The sequence below is a fragment of the Phaenicophaeus curvirostris genome, chromosome 4 (genome assembly GCF_032191515.1).
Source record: "Phaenicophaeus curvirostris isolate KB17595 chromosome 4, BPBGC_Pcur_1.0, whole genome shotgun sequence".
In the NCBI taxonomy this organism is placed as follows: Eukaryota; Metazoa; Chordata; class Aves; order Cuculiformes; family Cuculidae; genus Phaenicophaeus; species Phaenicophaeus curvirostris.
In genome coordinates, this window is record NC_091395.1 from 58,133,753 (window position 1) to 58,152,357 (window position 18,605).

Genomic DNA, 18,605 nt, shown 5'->3' on the forward strand with positions numbered 1-18,605 from the left:
TTTCAACCTGCTTTCCTGAAGGCCAGAATCCTGACTCTGACATGTATCTTTCCAGCTTTCCATCAGACCCTGTCCTCAGTCATCTGTGAATAGCAGGTCAAATACACCATTATACTGTTTGACCTCCTTCCAGTATTTGCACCGGGAAATAGTCAATGTGCAGTAAAATATCTTACTGGAGTGCTTGCACATTGCCGCCCTTCCAGAAACTGTCTGGGTAGTTAAAATCCCGCACAAAGCTGAGGTTGTACAAGCAGCAGCCTCCTGACAGACGTTTTTAGATATGTTCATGTCTGCTTTGGATGTTGAGGCTCTGGAGTGAGTCCAGAGAAGAGCAACAGAGCTGGGGAAGGGGCTGGAGAACAAGTCTGAGGGACCTGGGGTTGTTTAGCCGGGAGAAGAGGAGGCTGAGGGGAGATCTCATTGCTCTCTCCAACTCCCTGAGAGGAGGTTGTGGAGAGGAGGGAGCTGGGCTCTTCTCCCAAGTGACAGGGGACAGGACAAGAGGGAATGGCCTCAAGCTCCACCAGGGGAGGGTTAGGCTGGACATTAGGGAAAAATTTTTATGGAAAGGGTCATTGGGAGCTGGAACAGGCTGCCCAGGGAGGTGGTTGAGTCACCTTCCCTGGAGGGGTTTAAGGGACGGGTGGACGAGGTGCTGAGGGACATGGGTTAGTGATTGATGGGAATGGTTGGACTCGATGATCAGGTGGGTCTTTTCCAACCTGGTGATTCTATGGTTCTATGGTTTGTCAGGTGACCTGTAGTGTACCCCCAGCACAATAACCTCAACATTACTCATCAGAAGGTTTTTGAAGACTTGACAAACACATTTCCAGCTTCACAGGAGAGGTCTCAAACACAGTGTTAGAGACCTTCTCTTCTTCTTATCTTAGTTTTCCTAGACAGACTGTAACCACTCATGATTTGGGTATTATCACAGGTTTATGGAAACCCATGGGCTTCTAGGTCTTTCTTTTTAACCAAGCTCTGTACTTTGCTGTACAGGCACTTAAGGAAAATCAGATATTGGTTCGTTTACAGCTTTCACTCCTACAAATAGCTTTGTTCCCAAACATGTCTGTTCTCTCCCAAATGTACCTTAAAATAACAGAGTTTCCTAAGCCATTTAGATACTTATCTTTCTTTCTCTAACCCTACCTTCATGCTTTGACTCCTCACATCAACATCTGCAGCAATGCGTTTCTGCCAGATCTCCCTTTTGGTTTGATGTCAGCATAAAGTCAGGTTAAAAGCCAATGGAAACAATGCAAAACACTGTGGAATACAACACTGGTGATGTAAAAGTGATTGACAGGAAGGAAGTAGCAGTAAATCAAAGCTCAGGTCATATGAGCACTAAATCACACCACTATACCACAGCTTGTTTCTGTGCATTTTGCCTTGAAGTTATCTCTAAAATATTCTCTAAAAAAAGAGCAGCTGCTTTCCTGAGTTGAATACTTGGAAAATGCATGGTTTCCCAGTGAAGATGAATGTTTCCTCTTATAAAAAAAATCAAAGGTGATCAAAAGCCTTCTAAAATTAAACTCCAAATAATGATAAATTTATTTACATTTATATGTATCTTTATGATAAGCCATTTCTTTTAAAGTCTACTGAGTAGTGAAAGCTAAGTAGCCTACCACTATAATCTGTGCCTGCAGGATGTAGAAAGACTAGAAGAAATACCACTTTTAGATTTGTCCAAAACAGAGTGCCTCATTTTAGTTTTACTCAGCAACAGGAAAAAAAGTACATACGGAAAAAAAAAAATTTAAAAGGCAACTCTCTCTATTTTTTTCATATTCCCCATTAGAAAATTGATATATGTCCAGACTGGATGCTATAGTAGGTCTAGTTCAAAGAGACATGCCTCAACTTAATAAGGTCCACTTTATCTGTCAATGAAGAGGCTCCTGCAGGATGTGAGAGGAAGAAATACCATAATTTGCTCTCCAGAAACTGCTAGCCTTGCTTTTGGTGCATAGTAATGCAGCTCAGTACTGTCAATGAGGTGATTATTTGCTCCCTAGAGAGCTCATCTCACAGCTAGTGTCTAGGATCCCTAGCAGTTTTCATTTTGTGTGGTGCAAGGTATGAATTCTATTCTATAGGGTTTTTTTCAGCTGCAGTCTCACAGAGAGGCTATCTCCAGATCTACTTTTAATCACTAATTCACAAAAGTAAAGAAATGCATGCATGATTTTTCATTCTACAGCGTTACATAAAAAACTTCTGCTTCCTATACCTGTGAAGCAATTTTATCCATGTAGAGGTTTCATTGTAGTTCGTACTGGGAAATTTGTCTGGGAACCAACAGCTGTAAAAATACAGTGATTCTGACTTCAGGAGAGCCAGATTCCCTAAGTGCAGAGGTTGCTTTTGTAAGCAAATTTCTCTGCTTTGGTGCCCAAGTCAGGACCACAGAAGCTAGCTGAGATGTTTAATGTTGGGCTAAAAAAAAATTACTGTAGCAACCAGGGACAATGAGGACTTAAAGGATGCATCTACATTAGCGCTTTCATTCATGAGCATGCTTTGTAAGGATTACTTACTGCACTTTGGCTCAAATCACAGAGGAATCTTAGAGCACACAATCTGGTTGTCTTTTGGATGAAACTGGAAGAAGTTCTCCAGGAGCTCAACTCACACACTCCAGACACAAATAGACATTCATTCCACTGGACCAGATCAGTGCTAATCTGAAGCAATCTCTCTGAATCCCTGTGTTGCAAAGACACTAGCTCTCAGCATTTATATCACTTCTCTTGAACTCACTTCTCTTGAACTCATTGTTCTAGTACAAAAATAACTGAACTACAATGGACTTTGCAGCTTCTTGTGTTATGAAGAAATAATACTTAAACCATTATTCTATTCTGTCAAGCCACTGCAAGATATAATCTTTTGTTAATACATGCAGTTTACAGCAATGGAAACAAACTGTAATGAAACTACATCTTATTTTTTATATCTACTTCCCAATAAGTCCTCCAAATTATTTTTGTTATTATAATTTCTATATAATAGTGCACCCAGGCTAACATGAAGATCTCTATAACATCTTTAAATCAATTCATCTCTCACCCAACCAGAGAGAGCATCATTTCCTTTAGCATAAACATGCTGACACTTACTGAAAACCAGCAACATGTTCAGAGCCCTGTCTGGAGAATATGTGAAAGATCATTCAGTCCTGGACTGTCAAAGTAGGAGGGAAACACACCTTGTAATGCTAACAGCTACTTTAAAACATAGCCAAATGGGTATATAAAGACAGCCACACAGGATGTGAGCTCAAGTCTCTCCTCAGCAAAACAGAGGTTATATGACCCTATAGCTCTCATAACCAGTTGCCACTAGAATCCCTATATTGTCCTTCAAAGAGAAGCAAAAGAAAGAGATACTGGTTACACGAGTAGCTGATTATGTGTAATATTTGGCTCCAAATAAGACTCAGAATAGGATTTTGAATAATTTATCTGCACAAAGTTAAGTAGCTACACCCTGTTTCCTTTCCATTTTCCTTTCTGCTTTTAACAGATTGTTCCCTGGCTAGTTTAGACATTACATCAATTTCACAGTCCCTCTTTCTTGCACAGCAAGAACGGAAAGGCAGCTACCTGCACAATAAATATTTTGATAGGTAAAGTACCTGTTCTTCCAGACTTAAATTTAGGCAAACTTGTTTCATATTCTGAGGACTAAGACAGAACTCAGCACAGATATATTTCTGTCTTCTGCCCTATTAAAATGAAACAGACATTTTGAATATTGTTCTTTAAAAAGTCCCAAAGTCTTTCCTCTGCATGATGACAAAGAACTGCTGTGATCTGAGAAGCTCTGTATGTGTATATAATTCTCTGTGTTCTCAAGTCATTCTCAAAGGGATTACTTGCGCCCAAAATTTGGGTTTTCAGCTGGTTATTGTTTTTTTTCATGATCCAAATTACTAAAATAAGAAGGAAATTCTTTACCTTATGCACCTTTCCAGAGGCTTTCCTTTCATACCTTATACAAAATACTGCCGCCTTTTCATACCTTATACAAAATACTGCCTTCTTGTCACCCAAACACTTAATAAGCAGCTTGTACTTTGTATTCCACAACAGTACCTCTTAGAGGCATAAGTTGCTGCAGTAGTTATGGAAATTAGCTCAGTGTCCCCACTAGTACACATTTTAAAACAGCATTATCACCACAGCTTTGTGGCATATCAGTTTCTGCCAGTGTTTGTATATCTTCTTGTAAACAGTCCCTTTTAATCTTCTGAATACAGATTCTGTAAACCCCTTTAGCAAAAGAAATAGTCAAAGTTCCTGGTCACAAAGTCCCATACACAAATCTATATACCTCTGCATCTACACAAAGAGCTACATTAAAGCAAAATCTCTATATCTAATTCAACAAAGTTAACTACTTTGTCTCAAAGAACAGAACTGATACTTAGTATTATTCTTCTGGTCTCATCCATCAGTGTGTGCCATTTTAGGAGTCATTGGATATAAAAAAAATCTCCTGTTCTTAACAGCATTTAAATGAAAAGGCAAGCTTGATTTGAGTACATGCTGAATAAATTTAGAACTACTGCATGATTGTCTACATCAGCAAGCACAAAAGATTTGCCAAAGAGCATTAATCCCAGCTCACGAACATACTGAAATCAACAACAAAGCTTTTCTAGCTTTTTGTTGCACAACTCAGATCTCTATAAATGACTATGGAAAAAATCTTCTCCCTCTGCCTCAAAAAGCCTGTTTAAAATTAACCCCTCAGAACAATTATCTTTCCATTTTAGTATTTATCATACAATACACCACCGATGTACGTGAAGGAAAAGAAAATGCTGTATTTCTTCCACAGAGAATGAAATGAGAGTTCTTCAAGCAGTTTGTCTTCCTACCTAAAATTCTTGAATATAGATACTGTGCCAATTACGTTGCTCTATGTTAGTCATAAGGAAAAATCTACTTAGAATTTTTTTACCATGCTCTTCACTACAGTGCATTAAGTGACCTGATTACCATGTGTTCTCTTGTCAGAAGAGACAGCGTACATGAATGCTTCATTTAATAGGATTCTTAAAGTACTTTTAATGTATAAATATAAGCATATTGCTATCTGTTTGCTTCAAGGAAGAAAGGCCGCAGAAATATTGGTCCATTCAGAGCAAACATGAATTAAGCAGTATGATATACACTGTCATGTAAATGACCTTTTGTGGCATTTGGTAGCAGAAAGCCTGCACAGCTGCACAGCTCTATCATTGCTGTCCAGCTGCATTCCAGCTAAGATGCGACCAATCTCTTTGTGATCCATACAGGAAAGCCATGCCATAGTTACAAGCTCAGGTTTCTGAACAGGTAAGTGTTACACTATCATGGACAGTTTTCTTGTGTCAGAGTGAAGTTACTTAACATCCTTCATCCAGCATCTGCAGCTTCAGGTGGCTGGGATGGGCTATGCTTAAACTGCAGCACCAAGCAACATTTACTAACTCCTGGTCCTGGCACGCACTCTGGTCACACCCAGGCACAGAAAAGCCCCAGCTTCTGGTTCTCTATTTCTCATTAGAGGAAAACACACCTACATTAGCCAGAAGAAATCTTCAGTGTAATCTAGCCTAGCCCAAATTTGGCCAATCAGGAGAAGAGAGCTGCAGGACAGACCCTAGAGTGTATCTGTCTACATGCAAGCCTAAAGTATCTTTTTGTCAACGTTCAATAGGAAGTCTAGGCAGAGAGAACAGAATTATTTAAGAAAATAGATAGGTTTAAAGAGCACTGTAAGCTCACTGGTTTCCCAAATCTTTCTGCTCAAGGTGTCCATGTGAAATTTGGCAAAGGAATAGCAATGAAGAACATCTGGGAAGGTGATAGAGCCTCTTAGCTAACCAAAGACAGGATCAGGCTAAACTGAATGTATGAGTGGCTGCACCACTCAGAAGTAAAACTTCTGCTCGCAAATTACACAGTGTCCTGTACTCCTCTTGCTTAGCAAAAATAGGCTCAACTACTTGCAGATGTAGCATACAAATTCTCTGAAACGCAGCTACTCCTCAGAGCTCTGTTGAGACAGTATAATTGGGTCTGATTAAAGACTCTGCCTAAATAATATCCTAGTTATAGAGCTAAATAATATATTACAATGGGCTAAAAATATAAATCAAAAGAAGGCAAAGCTGTTTTCTCTCAACTGGCAAAGTTCAGGTGTTCCTGTGCAAATGTGTTCATTGTTAAACACTGTCAGCATATTTGATTCCGCAAGCTTTTTTGACTTCAGTTTCTTCTAGTTAGCTCATTAGTGAACAGCTTTTATAATCAATAAGTTGCCAACTGGGAAACAGTATTTCTTATCCACAGCTTTGGAAGTTTCAGTGTTCTCAGAAACATTGATGAAATTGTGTCCTGCTTTCCTCAAAACAGTATCTCACTTTTCAGTTCATTTTAGCATGTGTATCACAACAATTAGAATATTGTCATGAATAATCTTACTGTGCCCAGAGTATTGTCTCTATATGCTGAAAAAGCTAAAATAGATGCTGAAATATATTATATAAAATATAAAATAAAATATATTCTGTATTTTGTTTTTCAAGGAATGCTAATCATCTAGCCCAGATGTCCCCTAATTTAATCTATGGACATGCAAAAAAGTTATTGAAAAAGTTCTGGGGTTTGATCTTGCAGCATGTCAGTTGTTCCATTGGAATTATCTGGCTGAATACATCTTCTGACTCTGTGACAATTCCTGATGAAAACAATGTCTCCCTTTACAGGTACTGCGGGGTAGATAAATGGACATTTAGTGTCCAAGCTTTAACTCATTCTTAGTTCATACCCCAGTTAACCCACTTCTAATTTGTCCACATCCATATTTTTGAAGTTAGGTGCCTAGTATGAGATTTCTATAGGTTATGTAAGGCAAAACTGAAACAAATTTTATGCTGTGCTTCTTAAGAAACACCTTTACTGCTTTCTACGTGGCTGTAACAGGTTTTACAGCAGCCAGGAGTTGCTCACCTATAGTACTGCATACTGTATAGAGCTCCAGAGCATCTCACATAAATTTTTCCCAATTCTTTGACAGGAGAACTCTTTATAATGGATACTAGGGTCTGCCCCTACATATACCTGTATACACTTGTCAAGGTACTTTAAAACTAACAACCAAAATATGAGCAAGGCTAAAATTTTATTTTTTACTGAAATGGATGTTAGTAAAAACTGGTGCTGCCTAAAACATTTTTATAGCTGGTCTGACTATTAACAAACTAAGTTGACTAACACTTTGAATCTCTAACCACAATCTCTCACCAAGCAACCCAAGTCATTGCCCCATACATGAGCAACAGTGCATGTGGCTGGAATTCCCTACCATCAGGAATGCCTGCTAGAAGCAATTTGGCTCTCTAATGATGCAAGCTTAATACTCAGTGCTTCTTAACAACTTGCTTCATAATCATTCTGCTTTCCCAGAGCTAGATGCCAACATATTTGCTAATACAGAAACATAAGAATCAAACTACTGGATCACACCAAGATCCTTCAAGTCCTAGTGATCTCTATGAGCATCCAACACCATTGTTTCAAGAGAAAGTGTAAAACCACTACAGACTGGAAATTATCTATAATCTACATAAAGTTTCATCTTGGTCTCACATCATTAGAGCTAAGTTTAAGCTCTGAAATTTGAGACATAGTATGGTTTATGAAGTTCTTACAATTAATTGTTATGACTCTGTGTATCATTATTATCACCATAAAAATGCAATTTCTTTTTAGTTTTGCTAAATTTTTGGTCTCATTCCTTTCAGTTGTACTGTAGTGCTACCATTTAATTACATTACCTGTGTATGGGGGAAATACTAGTTTTTAATTTACCATCTTTCTACACATGTTCCTGAACTGTTTTCTCTAGAGCATGTAGATGACTGAGTCCTTGTGGGATACATTACCCTGATGTTGTTTAGGTTTTAGGTAAAGACATTTATTGTGTAATCATTAAAGGAAGCCTAGTGTCTTAGGTAGACATGTCTATTGTTCTAAAATAGAAATAGAAATAGAAATAGAAATAGAAATAGAAATAGATAAAATAAATGTTTTCATTAATGCCTCTTTTTTCTGGCATTATAAAACAAGAGGAAAAAAAATATTTCAATCCTTCTGCATTATTCAGCATTTTGTATACTTTTATTATGTTCCCACTTACTCTCCAAGGATAACTCTCAATTTTCTTAAATGAGAACTATTCCAAATTTTCTGTAACTGTTATTGTCCTTCTTTAAAACCCCTTATAGTTCTTTAATCTTCTCTGAGATTTGGTGATCAACCCTGCACACAGTACTGTACAAGAACCCCTCTTACTGACTCATGAAGCATTATAATAATCTCTTGTATTATTCTTTATCCTACTTCATATGCGTCCCAATATCATGCTAACATTCTTCACTGCAGCTGTGGACTGAACCACCTATAATTATTTCCCTCCCTTTACTGAGAGCAGTACACTCTTAGATTAGAATGCTCTGAAATGCACAAGTAGCTTTCATTTTTAACTTCAGTATGCATTACTTTCTATTTATTAACACCAAATTTCATTTGCTTTTTTTGCTTTTTTGCTAATCACTTAGCATTTTTAGATCTCTGAAATTTTCTAGTGTCTTCTCTGGTCAAGACAATTTCTTTCATCAGGGATTAAAGTGACCATAGGAACAATGAAATCTACTTGGCAGGCTAGAGTATTATGACTAGGATGATAGATCAGGCAAACTGGCCAAGGGATGGGCTTAGATAACAGCTTTTGGATAAACTTTTCAGTTCTCAGTAAATAAAAAAAAAAAAAAAAAAGAATTTATGGTAAATATTAAATTCTTTTTTTAGTTATAAACAAGTGGCATTTGAAAATATGGCCACAGGAACACTATACATTGCATTAAGAGAAATACACCCCACGTATCGAGCAAACAAGAGGTAACTCTATTAGCATTCCAAACCTGGTAACATGATGGTAGCACAGAATATTATAAATGTATTACTATGTTACCTGGTATTGTGGATAAGGCATTTCTTTTATAGCTGAATCAGAGCAGTCATAAATTTGAGTCCAGTGCTGAATTACATTTTTAGATGTTTGGAGTTTCTTTTCTTTTCTTTTCTTAAAAAAAAAAAAAATCTGTTAGCCTTCCACTCCTTTTCTTATAATTCTAGCATCCATAAAAAAATGATTCATCTTCTAAATATAATCACTTGCTTGAGAGAGACTAAACTGTCAGTGCTTCACATTGTAGTAATATGTAATCATAACTTTCTTAACCACTTGTATAAGGTACACGATTTCACATAGGAAAACAACTTAAATTTCCCATAACATTTTAAATTTCCATGGAAAGAATTTTATGGAAAAATATATTTTGGAGAGCATCAATTTTAATACTAATCTTAACATAGGACCTCTGATCTACACATGTCTGACTATGCCCTAAATTATATTTAATAAGAAATCTACTTTACCACAATAATAACTATATTCTCTATTTGCCTAAAAGGGTTATTTTTCACATAGTTGCCCAGATTGATGGACCCTCTCTGCATTATTTCCAGCGTAAACCCAGAGGCATCAAGGACTAGGAAGAAGAAACAGCCCAAATGTCATGAATTACCACATTCCATATGAGGACAGGCTGAGACAGCTGGGCTTGTTCAGCCTGGAGAAGAGAAGGCTCAGAGAAGATCGTATACTGACCTTCCAGTACCTGAAAGGGGCTACAAGAAAGCTGGAGAAGGACTGTTCATAAAAACTTGTGGTGAGAGGATGAGGGGAAATAGGTATAAACTGGAGAGGGGCAGATTTAGGCTTGATATAAGGAACAATTTCTTCACCATGAGAGCAGTGAGACACTGGAACAGGTTTTCCAAGGAAGTTGTGGATGCCCCATCCCTGGAGGTGTTCAAGGCCAGGTTGGATGGGGCCTTGGGCAGCCTGATCTAGTGGGATGTTCCTGCCCAGGGCAGGGAGGTTCGAACTGGATGATCTTTAATGTCCCTTCCAACCTTAATTATTCTGATTCTACGATTCTATGATTCTATCCCACCTCTGCATATATCTTCAGTTCATTATACAGAATTCATATCTCTTTTCTGTATGCCTCCCTGTGATGGCACTTGCTTAGCCTAAATATTTTGATCAATTAAAACAGAGAATGCGTTGCTGTTTTGGGGGGTTGTGTTTTGGTGTTTTGTTGTTTTTTTTTTTTAATTGGGGAAGTTTAATCTCATAATTTCTTTAGGAGCAAAGCTAAACAGCTCATTTTTCATATTTTGGAAAGGGGAATGATAGGTTTGTTTTGTTGAATCTTGTTTGCTTTTTTTTTTCTGAAGCTATTTATCAACTACATTAAGATAATAAATCAATCTGCTTAGTGGTTTTGAAAAACATTTTTCTGAACTGTTTTGGCTGGGTCTAATTATGGCAACACCTAGTTTCTTCTCAAATTATAACATTCAAACTAATTGCATTTACCCTCAAACATAACTTTCCTTATTTTTCTTTCCATCACTTCCTACTCTAACTTTATGATTTGCTTTTCATGGATGCAAGTGAAAATAGAATTAAGCTCTTGGGATCACTCAAGTCAAACCTCTATTTTTTGTTTACACAGTTTTCAGAAGTTTCGGTATAGTAATAAACCTTGATGCTTAAACTTTTATTTACTAAATCTTATGGTTTTCAGTCAGACCAGGACTGCTCACATGGTTCCTGTACAATGCTAAAATGCAGAAGCAAAACCAACTTGAATGAAATCAGTTTGGGAACTGTTAAGGGAAAGAGAGCAAAATGCTTGTATTTCCATTATAAAAATATCCTTGCAGCACCTATTTGAAAAGCTCTAAAACAAAACAAATTTTAACACATCTAAAAATAAGAATATCATCCAGAGGTACCAGGAAAAGCTGGAGAAGTGGGCCTATATGAACCTCATGTAGTTCAACAAGGCCAGGTGAGAGGTTCTGCACATGGGTCAGGGCAATCTCAAGCACAAGTACGGGATGGATGGAGAATGGATTGAGAACAGCCCTGAGGAGGACTTGAGGGTGTTGGTTGATGAGAACCTCAACATGTGACAGCTCCCTGTGCTTGCAACTCTCATGAGACCCCACCTGGACTACTGTGTCCAGTTCTGGAATTCCCTACATAAGAAGGATAACAAGCTGTTGGAATGGATCCAGAGGAGGGCCATGAGGATGATCAGAGGGCTGGAACATCTTTGCTGTGAGGACAGGCTGAGAGAATTGGGGTTGTTCAGCCTGTAGAAGAGAAGGCTCTGGGGAGACCTTATAGCTGCCTTCCAGTACCTGAAGGGGGTCTTCAAGAAAGCTGGGGAGGGACGTTTTACAAACTACAAAGTGTTTTACAAACACTTGTAGTGACAGAACGAGGGAGGATGGCTTTAAATTGTTGGGGGGAAGATTTACGTTAGACATTAGGAAGAAATTCTTCATGTTGAGAGTGGTGAGACACTGGCACAAGTTGTCAGGGAAGTTGTGGCTGCCTCAACCCTGGAGGTGTTCAAGGCTAGGTTGGATGAAACATTGAGCAGCCTGGTCTGGTGGGAGGTGTCCCTGCCCATAGCAGGGGGATGGAATTATCTGATCTTTGAGACCCCTTCCCACCCAAACCATTTTATGTTTCTATGACCCAGTGTAGAGCAATAGAATTATATCAGGGTCCAACGTATGGTTGTATGAATTTAGTGGCTTCAGAAAGGGAAACTGGTTACTTTCAAAGGTTTCCATTCACTTTAAGGGGAACAAAATTTTTATGTAAGTTTTTTAAGTTGAAGGGAATGGGATAAGGAAGGAAGTGGGCATGACTGGACTTGTAGAATGAAAACGGTGGGACTAGTCGTCTTTCTACTTGAAAGTCTGGGGGGTGTAACTGTCTCCCCTTTCTCCCTGTGAGATTAATTAACATACTCTAATACTCACCTTATCTGTACACAATGAAAAATATAAACAAATAGAAACAGGTTCTTTAACTGTAATTTTGCATCCAGTTGGAGAAATTATGCAGGAGCTCTGCAAAGAGAGACATGGCAGATCAATGTCTTTAATTCACAGTTTTCATGACTAGATATTCTCAGTGAAAGAAGGAAGGAAAATCACTACTGAAGCTGAAGCAGGTTAGCACCTCTGTATGTGAAAACCCACTGCTTCTCCTTACTCGAAAAGCATGGTCAGTTGAAGTTATTCCTGTATATTTACATTGATACTTACAAAGACATTAAATGACTATGTAATAGCAATGCTGACAGCAAGACATTCCAGCGTCTTCGTGTTCCTTCCCTGACTCTGAGATGAAGTATTTCGTCCTTTCAATAAGCATAATTGTGAAGAAAAAAACTGCAGCTTGAATGATTCTCCAAGTCAGAGCTGATTAGAACTCAGTACGAGCTCATAGGACATGAGCAGCTCATACTGGCAGAACAGGTGTTCATCCTTATGTTTAAAAATTCAAGCCGATGAGAATATATAATGGGGTTGCAAGAGATCAGTGTATGAATTAGGAAAGAGCAGTAGGAGCTTGTAGTCCTCACAAAGGACATTGGTTATGTCCTACACTGAATGCTGGAATGCAATTCCAAAAAGCAATCCTGAACTGTGACACATACAAGGTCCTCATATATCTTTTAAGGCAGCTTGTTCCAAAGTACCATTTGCTATTGCTTGTTAATATCTCTCTAGGCTTTTACTCTGAGTGAATGGGTTTTTAAATTTCACTGAGATTCTTTCTCATTGCTTTTGGCACTCAGTGCTGCATGAAGGTTTTCCTCAGTCAAGTTCACTACAGATGTTTGCCTTTCCCTAAGCAGAGATCTCCCTACCTCTCTGCCCTTTCTAGTATTTTTAGCAGTACAGTTTTAATAACTCTGCAGCAACTCCTTTAAAGACTCATGATTTTAACACCTAATTTTAAGTGAAATCTGATGTACTAGAGGTACCAAGGAACTACAAACTGTATAGAAAATATCCATTTGTAGCATCCTGCTAGGACCATTGTTGATGACTGAAATACATTTCTACAGTTTTTGCCAAAGAAGTATCTGAGAGATGCTTTGGGAGTTCCCTAGATAGATACCTCCATGCACACCCAGAGGTACATTTCATCATTTCATTAGGCAAATAACTACCATTTATTATTTCAGAACATTTTTCTTCCCTTTCTTCTTGCTTGGTCTCTGCCCTTTTCATGTTGAAGTTCTTCTTGTATTTACTCTTTTCCTTCTTACATCACCCCATTGTATTTTCATTTTTCTCCCCTTTCTCTTTTTTTCCTAAGCCTCACATACCTTCTGCTCATCTTGTTTGCCGTAGGTGATTTCGCAATGTTACATTTTAGTATCTAGATCATCAGTGGAAGAAGAGATTGTAATTTGTTGATAAACAGATCAGTTAAGGCAAGAGGAATAAATCATCAGCTAGGAGGAAGTAATTAAAGTGGACATCCTTATAAAAGTTTTTAAAATTTTCCACTTACGTGTCCTGTGTTAAAAAATTCTGTCTAAAATGTGTAAGAAATGTACTCACTTTGTGTGTCCTTCCAATTCATTTTGAACACATCGGGGCACATTGTTCTTAGGAGCTTCATTCAGAATCAGTCCCCTGATTTACTAAAAACTGGATTTGGGAAGTTGTAGATATAGATTCTGGTGTTATCATATCATAGGGCCATTGCAAAAGGTACAACAATAGACACTGAAACTACAGGAAACACAACTGTGTTTCTACACAAGAGAAATCCATCAACAAGAGACATCTTCTTCTTCTTACAACACTACAAGCAAACTATGTGCCGTTGGTTAACCCTGGTTGGCTGCCACATGCCCACTAAACCACTCTCCACCCCGCTCCTTGGCAAGACAGAGAGATAAAATAAAATGGAAAAGATCATAGGTTGATAGGAACAAGGAGACTGCTCACCAATCACCATCATGGATATAACAGACTCTAGTTGGAGAAGATTAATTTGATTTATTGTCAATTAAAAATAGTGTGGTAAGAAAAAGGTAAAACTAAATATGCTCTGCTCTCATAATCCCTTCTTCTCAGGCTTAATCTCACTCCTTCATTCCTGACTCTTCTACCTCCTTCCCATTGTAAGGGGTGCAGGCAGATGGGAAACGGGTTATGGTCAGTCCATAACACTTGTCTCTCTAATTCTTCCTCCCTACACTGTTTCCCAGCTCTAGCCTGGGGCCACTCCCACAGGATACAGTCCTTCTAAAACTACTTCACTGTGGATCCTTCCTATGGGCAGAAGTTCTTAAAAAACTGCACCAGCATGGATTCTTTCCACAGAGCACAGTCCTTCAGGAATGGACTGCTCCAGCTTGTGCCCCCCACAGGCTACAGTTCCTGTCAGAAAATCTGTTCCAGCATGAACTCCTCATGGGCTGCAGCTTTCTGCAAGCGCACCCACCTGCTCCAGGCTGGGGACCTCTATAAGCTGCAATATGGATATCTGCTCCACCATCTTCCTCCATGGAATGAAGGGCAATAACCTGCATTATCATGGTCTGCTCCACAGGATGTAGGGGAATCTCTGCTCTTGCACCTGTAACACCTCCTTCCCTCCTTCTTCACTGACCTTGGTGTCGGCAGGGCCGTTTCACATTTTTTTCTCATACCTCACTCCTCAATTCCTCAACTGCTGTGCAGTGTTTTTTTACCCTTTCTTAAATATGTTTTAACAACAGCAGCTTTGCTAGTGGGATCAGCTTTGACTAGCAGAGCCAGCTCTGTGCAGCCCCAGTCTATTCTCACAGAAGACACCCCTGCAGCACCAACCCTTCAGACCCACCCACCAGACCTTGCCATGTAAACCTGTAGTGGGTTGACCCTGGATGGAAGCCAGGTGTCCATCAAGCCTGTCTACCACTCCCCCTCCTCAGTTGTCCAGGGGAGAGAAAATATAACACCAGGCTCACAGTCAAGGTAAGGACAGGGAGAGATTATTCATCAGTTATTGTCATGGGCAAAACAGACTCAAACTGGGTAAATTATTTTCATCTATTACCCATCAAATCAGAGTAGGATAATGATAAATACACCCAAATCTTAAAACATGTTCCCCTCAGCCAGCTCTTCTTCCTGGGCTCAACTTTACTCCCAAGTTCTCTATCTCCTTTCCCACCAGGAGAAGTGGGGGATGGGGCATGGGGGTTGCAGTCAGTTTATCACTCCTTGTTTCTGTCTATCCTTCCTCCGCAGTTGGACGGCTCCTCACACTCTTCCCATGTTTCAGTGTAGGACCCCTCCCATAAGAGATAATCCTCCATGAATTTCTTAAACGTGAATCCTTCCCTCGGGCTGCAGTTCTTCACAAACTGCTCCAGTGTAGGTCCCTTCCACCGGGTGCAGTCCTTCAGGAACAGATTGCTCCAGTGCGAGTCCCCACAGTGTTCCAAGTCCTGCCAGCAGACCTGCTCCAGTGTGGGCACCTCTCTCTCCATAGATCCACAAGTCCTTACAGAAGTCCACTCCGGTGCAGGCTTCCCATGGTGTCACAGCTTCCTTCAGGTATCCACCTGCTCTGGTGTGGGGTCCTCCATAGGCTGCAGGTGGAGATCTGTTCCACCATTAACCTCCGTGGGCTGCAAAGGGACAGCCTGCCTCACCACAGTCTGCATCAAGATATGCACAGAAATCTCTGCTTTGTCACCTGGAACACTTCATCCCCCTTCTTCTTCACTGACCTTAGTGTTTGCAGAGTTATTGCTCTCACATAGTCTCACTCCTCTCTCCAGGTGCAGTTTTCTCTCATGCAGTTCCTTTTCCCCTCTTCTTAAATATGTTATTACAAAGGTGCTGCCACTGTTGTTGATGGCTTGGCCCTGGCCAGCAGCGGGTCCATCTTCAAGCTGGCTGGCATTGGCTCTGTCTGACATAAGGGAAGCCTCTAGCAGCTTCTTATAAAAGCCACCTCTGTAGCTCCTCCATTACCAAAACCTTGCCATGCAAACAAAATACAAAACCCAATAGACTATTATAAATAACGAAACAGTTAGTTTCCCTTGTTTATACCTTGGACTCATTCTAAACGCACTTGGAACAATTAATTCTTTCTCCACTTTTGCTTTTATGGAAGTACTCAGAAGTAAAATATGGTAGCAACCAAAACTTAGAGATAATTTTAGCTGTAAGAGGGAGCAAAATGAGAAAGCTGCAGGATAAGTAATGAGCTGAATTTTTACTGTAACTAAGACACTAGGAAAGGAAATCATTAAATATTTGGCAGGTCCTGACAAGTGTGAATCTTGCTAATAGTGAATGAAGCCTGGGATATACAGAACTGTAAGAAAGTCTTACTGGTAAAATGTTCTCATTTGGTACTGAGACTTTATCATGAAAAATGCAGTAAGGAGGCATTCATCTGCAAGAATTTTATGCATTAAAATTATCAAGAATTTCAAAACTATCTGGGTATGAGAACAGAGCAAAAGGTGAATTAACTGAAAATACAGATAAAATTATGTTTGATGCCTGTAATCATTTCCCTTTGATGCAGGAATGTTTGGCTGAATGTTTGTAATTCTCCATTGTATCACTGTACTCAGAAAGGTATCCTCAGAAAACTAAGATGGATGTGGTTTACTGACACAATTTATCAGAATATATAAAACTATCACTATAGCCAAAAACAGATTTTAATATTAACTAAGAGTAAGTAGCCTGAATAAAATAAAATTTTGAAAAAGCAAAAACACCAAACAAGTGACGGAAGCATATATGGAACAGTGAAATTGTTTCAGTAACTTTTTCTTCTGTACAGTGCACTGAAGTTTTATACATACATTGCTTTCCAGTGGATCTGCAGAGAAAAGAGTTGAAGATAGCCTCCTTCTGTCTACAGACCATTTTCCTTTTCTTTAATCTTCCATAGCACTCTGAACAGGAACAGTGTCCCACCTGCAAACAGTCAGAGCCTGAGCAACACAAGGGTATGTTTTACCGGGGAAGTGGCAGCACAGGAGCCTGCTTTCCAAGATGACACAATGAAGAGGACAGGAAAATAATAAAGTGACTGTTTAAAACAAAGAAGACAGAGCTAATGTTACTTGATGGGAAAAAAAAAAAAACCTCCTATGGAATCTTAATGACAAGGTATTGAGAGTAATACCATAGAGGAAAAAGCAAGACAAATTATGTTGTGTGTATTTCAAAGGTTTTCATTGATGAAGTTCACAAAGTAGGCAAGAAGAATATATTTCTTGTACTTGTCATGATGGGAGTTGGTCCTAAGGCAGGGTTAACATTGCAAACTGATGTAAAATACACACAAAAAGTCATGACTATTTATGATAATGCATTTTGTAAACACATAAAGAACTGCAATCCTAGATAATCTGGTGCTGTTAAATCTACAAGAAAGGATGTTACAAAGGTTATGTAACATTTCCATGTAAAACAACAAATGACATATTCAAATAATCTGTAATAGGTATTATATTTAGTGTAGAAAACAAATGAAATAACTGTCACCCATTACAAAAGACTTGCTACTGTTTCAGAGCCAGACTCCTGTGTTCTCTCAGAGAAACAGAGATTACTTTGAAAGGTGGAAGAATGCGCTTGTTTAGTTTAAAACTTCAAGTAATAAACAAAACAGAGTATTATAGTCACATCATCAAATAATAACCAAATAGATAAACCAAATCAGTAAGAAGTACTGGCTAAAGATGATACAACAAATATAGAATGTCTGGACAAAGTACAGCCTCAGTTGCTGTCAGGATTTGTTAGGGGAAACATGTAAGAATGGAAATTGAACTGTAAAGAAAGAGGAAGGGGAGTAGGAGCCCAGTTCTGATAAGCTCATGGCACTTCAGATGTCAAGTGAGACAATCAGACCTTTAGGGGGACTCCATCCTTTCTGGAGGGACTGCCAATTACTCAAGACTTTGGGAAATCTAACCTAGAGGGAGAAACAAGAAAATGTCAAAAATAGGCAGAGTTTTTCGTGTCACATTAGAACATAAGCAGCACCAAAGCAACCAAGAGCCCTGACTCTGCAAAGTGCTTTGAAGACTGCTCCAGCGGAGCAAGCCCAGAACACAGTGTGAGGAAACAAAAATTGCTCGTTAAGCAGTGAGAGGAATCAACAGCATCCACATTGCTAAAAATTAACTCCCTAGAACAGTGGAAACAGTCTGGAATAACAACAAAAACACCTAATACAACACACAAATGCTTGTAATCCTGGGATTTCAGTTTTAAATTCTACTTATGTCTACCATAACACCTACACTGTCTGTCAGAAGCCACAGCTTGGAGAGGACCAAAACACCGACGATTCAAGATTATCTATAGTTTTCTTGTCACAGCATGAGATGATCTGGCCTCTCAGCTGTTCAAAGAGAAGTTTTGTTTTCTACAGCTGCATCCTATGTTTATTTTGTATTTCATTCTGCGCAAATACCACCCAAAAAATATCTGCAGCAAAATGGCCCTGCATCTTATGTAGTTCAGTTTTTGAAGTATTTAAAATCATCAGGAGGGAATAAATCATCATACCTCAGAATCACGGCATTGTAGCACTTATAA